Here is a 5,446-nt window from a genome sequence, read left to right on the forward strand (position 1 = left end):
TGAGTCGATGGCATCACTGACTCAATGGACATGAGTTTGAGTAAACTTCAGGAGTTGGCCTTGGACAGGGAGGCCTGGCACGCTGCAGTCCATGTGGTTGCAAAGACACGACTGAGTGACTGAACTGAACTGATATGAACAATAGGAAAATGGATTATAGATGAAAAATATCACTAGAGATAGAGGCATTTCATAGTAATAAAATATTAGATTTTGAAGAAGACATAATAATACTAATGTGTATACACTGATAATACTGCTTCATATACAAAGCAGAATCTTACAGGATTGTGGTCATTTTAAAACATACCCACAATTTTTTAATATTCTTCCTTCAACGGGTAGAGGTTAATTCTTTATTCCTTGAGTATGATCTTATCCTGCTTCTAATGATTAAAATTCCACAAAAGAGATGGTATGTAACTTCTGGAACTAGATAATAAATAGTACTGTAGATTCCTCCTTCCTTTCTGCCTCTCAGATCACATGCTTGAGGGGAAGTAGTTTACATCACATGAGGCAAGAGCTAAAGCCTCCTGCCAAAAACCACTTTAGAAGTGGATCCTTCAGTCCCATTATAGCCTGCTGGTGACTATGCATGTATGCATGCTCAGTTGCTCAGTTGCAATTCTCTGGACTGTAGCCCTCCAGGTTCCTTTTGTCCATGGAATTTTCCCGACAAGAATACTGAAGCAATTTGCCTCCTCCAGGGAGGAGGGATCGATCCATGTCTCCTGCATTGGGAGGAGGATTCTTTACCATAGGCTATAAGGTAGGTAACATAGCCTGTGGTACCATAGGATATACGCTATAGTCAGCCTATAGCCCTGACTAATGTCTTGACTGCAGTTCCATAAGAGACCTACCCAAGTGAAGAAAACACCCAAAAAATGGGTTCTGAATTCCTGATCCACAAAAACTTTGAGGTAATAAATGTTTATTTTTTATGCTTCTAAATGTGGGGGTAATTTGTTATGAAACAATAGATAACTAATTTTAGACTGGAAAGGTTAAATAGAAATACCATTAATTACCATGGAGATTTAAATATTTATCTCTTAATAATTGATAGAACAAATAAACAACAAATGAATATGCATAAAGAACCACTCTATCAACCAATTTAATTTAATTAACCTTTATGCTGCTGCTAAGTCGCTTTAGTCGTGTCCGACTCTGTGCCACCCCATAGACAGCAGCCCACCATGCTCTGCCGTCCCTGGGATTCTCCAGGCAAGAACAGTGGAGTAGGTTGCCATTTCCTTCTCCATTGCGTGAAAGTGAAAAGTGAAAGTGAAGTCGCTCAGTCGAGACTGACTCGTGGTGACCCCATGGACTGTAGCCCACCAGGCTCCTCCATCCATGGGATTTTCTAGGCAAGAGTACTGGAGTGGCTTGCCATTGCCTTCTCCATTAACCTTTATAGAACTCTCCAACTCGGAACAGCAGAACGTCATTTTCCTCAACTGAATATGGAACATTCACTTAGACTGTGTGCTAGAATAAAGAACAGGTCCTAATAAATTTTAAAGTATTTAAATGTATTCTCTGACCATAAGAGATTAAAGCTAGAAATTAACGACAATAAAATATCTAAAAAGACCTCAAAAAACTGGATATTAACAACTGTCTTAATCCATTTCTAGCTGCTATAGCAAAATATCAGACTGAGTAGCTTATAAAGAATAGACATTTATCTCTCAGTTTTGGAGACTGAAAAGCACAAGATTAAGTAATATGCCAGAAAATGTGGTATCTGGTGAGGACCTGGGTCCAAGTCTATTTGTTGTGTCCTCGTATGGTGGAAGGGAACAAGGAAACTTTCAAGTCTATTTTGAGTACTAACCCTATTCATGAATCACCATCCTCATGGCCACATCATGTCCCAAGGGCCTCACCACCTAATACCATCATTGTAGGCTTTAGAATGTCAATGTATAACACATATGTCTGTATCTTGGGGAGGTACAGACATTGAGACCACAGCAACAACACACTTCAAAATAACACATATGCCAAAGAAGAAATCAGAAGAAATTTTAAATAAGATTTTGAATTGAATTTTTCAATCAAAAAAAAAAAAGATTTGGAATTAAATTTTTTTTAATTCCAAATTTGTTAGTTGTAGCTCAGGCTCTGCTTAGAAAATATGCTGAACTTTAAAGTTTTTAAATAAATATTAACATAAGGTTATAATAGTGATTCATTATATAAGAAGAGGAGGAGGGCATGGCAACCCACTCCAGTATTCTTGCCTGGAGAATCCCATGGACAGAGGAGCCTGGTTGGCTGCAGGTCATAGGGTCGCAAAGAGGTGGACACACTGAAGTGACTTAGGACACATGTACACATTTAAGAGGGCTTCCCAGGTGGTGCCAGTGGTAAAGAATCCACCTGCCGATGCAGGAGGTGCAAGAGACGCAGGTTCAATCCCTGGGTCAGGAAGATCCCTTGGAGTAGGAAATAACACCCTACTCCAGTATTCTTGCCTGGAAAATTGCATGGACAGAGGATCCTAGTGGGCTGCAGTCCCTGGGATTGGAGAGTCAGACATGATTGAGCATGCACACACGCATGTAAAAAGAAATGTCTATAGTCAGTGATCTAAGCTTCTGCCAGAAGATGCTAAGAAGAACAGTGAAATAAACTAAAATAAGTAGAAGGAAGGAAAATTTAAAGATACAAGGGGAAACCAATGAAACAGAAAATTGAAAATAAATAAATAAATGAAACCAAAAGTTGATTCTTTGAAAAAATGAATGAAATTAATAATACTCTAAAAAAGGCTGATTTTTTTTTTTTAAAAATAGAGGATACCAAATTACCAATATTGGGGGAAAATATCATTTATTACAGATGCCATAGACATTAAAAGAATAATAAAAATATTGAGAATATTGAGAACTTTATGCCAATAAGCTTGACAACTCAGCCAAAAAGATACTTTCCTTGAAAGATACAAATTATCAAAACTGATACAAGAAATAAATTTGAGTCACACAAGAAAATTTGAATCATTCTATATCTACTTAAAACATAAAATATGTAACAAAATATTCCAAAAAAATCCCCAAACTGTGGGCCCAGATGATTTCACTAGTATGCTCAATAAAACACTAAGGGAAGAAATTGTATAAATTCTATACAAACACATTCAGGAAGGACCATAATCCAACTAATTATATAAGGCCAGCATTACTCTGATGCCAAAACTAGATATAAATTCTACAAGAAAATTACAATAAACTAATAGCCCTCATGAACATAGACATAAAAATACTTATTGAAATATTTAGTAAATAAAAATTGGCAACATATAATAGGGATAATCTATAATTAGGGATAATAGAGATAATCTACCATGGCAAATTGAGATTTAATGCCAGGACTGTGAGTTTGATTAACACTGAAAACTCAGTTACTGTAATTCACCAAATAGAGAGATAATAACCAAATAGAGAAAATGTATATTTATTTAAATAGATGAAGAAAAAGCATTGCCCCACTTGGATACACTTTTGTCACAAAAACTTCCAGCAGGAGTGGAACTTCATCAACTTTAGAACAAGCACCTGTTGAAAACCAGTAGAAAGTGAAAGTGAAAGTCGCTCAGTCGTGCCCAGCTCTTTGCAACCCCATGGACTATACAGTCCATGGAATTCTCCAGGCCAGAATACTGGAGTCGGTAGCCTGTCCCTTCTCCAGGGGATCTTCCCAACCCAGGGATCGAACCTGGGTCTCTCGCATTGCCAACAAATTCTTTACCAGCTGAGCCACAAGGGAAAGCCTAAAAACCAATAACCATCACTATAATGCTGAATGAGTGACTTCCCTTCTGATCAGAACTAAGGTGAAAATGTCTACTCTCACTACTTTATTCAACTTTTTCATTGGAGGTCACATATTTCCTGGAATATGGCAAGGGAAAAATATGAAAGTCATATAAATTGAAAAGGAAGAAGTCAAATACTTTTGTTTGTAAATGGCATGACCTTGTACATGAGGTATACTAACACATCCTACATATAAGCTACTTGAAGACATTTTAATAATTTTGCTAGATCCAATGTATATATAACCAAAATCACTTGTATTACTGTTAGTATGAAAATTAAATTTTAAAATACTGTTTATGATACTATCCAATGTCATGAAACATTAAGAGGTAAAGTTTACAAAGTATACCTGTGGCGGATTCATTTTGATATTTGGCAAAACTAATACAATTATGTAAAGTTTAAAAATAAAATAAAATTTTAAAAAAAGGATGAAACTCAAAAAAAAATAAAACATATAAATTAAAAACTACAAATTGCTTTGGGTAGTATAAATTCACACACCTATGGACACCTTATCTTTGACAAAGGAGGCAAGAATATACAATGGATTAAAGACAATCTCTTTAACAAGTGGTGCTGGGAAAACTGGTCAACCACTTGTAAAAGAATGAAACTAGAACACTTTCTAACACCATACACAAAAATAAACTCAAAATGGATTAAAGATCTAAATGTAAGACCAGAAACTATAAAACTCCTAGAGGAGAACATAGACAAAACAGTCTCCGACATACATCACAGCAGGATCCTCTATGACCCACCTCCCAGAATATTGTAAATAAAAGCAAAAATAAACAAATGGGACCTAATTAAACTTAAAAGCTTCCTTTGTAACTTTCCTTATAGTTTCCTTTGCACAACAAAGGAAACTATAAGCAAGGTGAAAAGACAGCCTTCAGAATGGGAGAAAATAATAAATAGCAAGTGAAGCAACTGACAAACAACTAATCTCAAAAATATACAAGCAACTCCTATAGCTCAATTACAGAAAAATAAAAGACCCAATCAAAAAATGGGCCAAAGAACTAAATAGACATTTCTTCAAAGAAGACATACAGATGGCTAACAAACACATGAAAAGATGCTCAACATCACTCATTATCAGAGAAATGCAAATCAAAACCACTATGAGGTACTATTTCACGCCAGTCAGAATGGCTGCGATCCAAAAGTCTACAAGCAATAAATGCTGGAGAGGGTGTGGAGAAAAGGGAACCCTCTTACACTGTTGGTGGGAATGCAAACTAGTACAGCCACTATGGAGAACAGTGTGGAGATTCCTTAAAAAACTGGAAATAGAACTGCCTTATGATCCAGCAATCCCACTGCTGGGCATACACACTGAGGAAACCAGAATTGAAAGAGACACATGTACCCCAATGTTCATTGCAGCACTGTTTATAATAGCCAGGACATGGAAGCAACCTAGATGCCCATCAGCAGATGAATGGATAAGAAAGGTGTGGTACATATACACAATGGAGTATTACTCAGCCATTAAAAAGAATACATTTGAATCAGTTCTAATGAGGTGGATGAAACGGGAGCCTGTTATACAGAGTGAAGTAAGCCAGAAAGAAAAACACTAATACAGTATACTAACGTAT

This window comes from Bos javanicus, chromosome 9, assembly GCF_032452875.1.
Source record: "Bos javanicus breed banteng chromosome 9, ARS-OSU_banteng_1.0, whole genome shotgun sequence".
Taxonomy (NCBI): domain Eukaryota; kingdom Metazoa; phylum Chordata; class Mammalia; order Artiodactyla; family Bovidae; genus Bos; species Bos javanicus.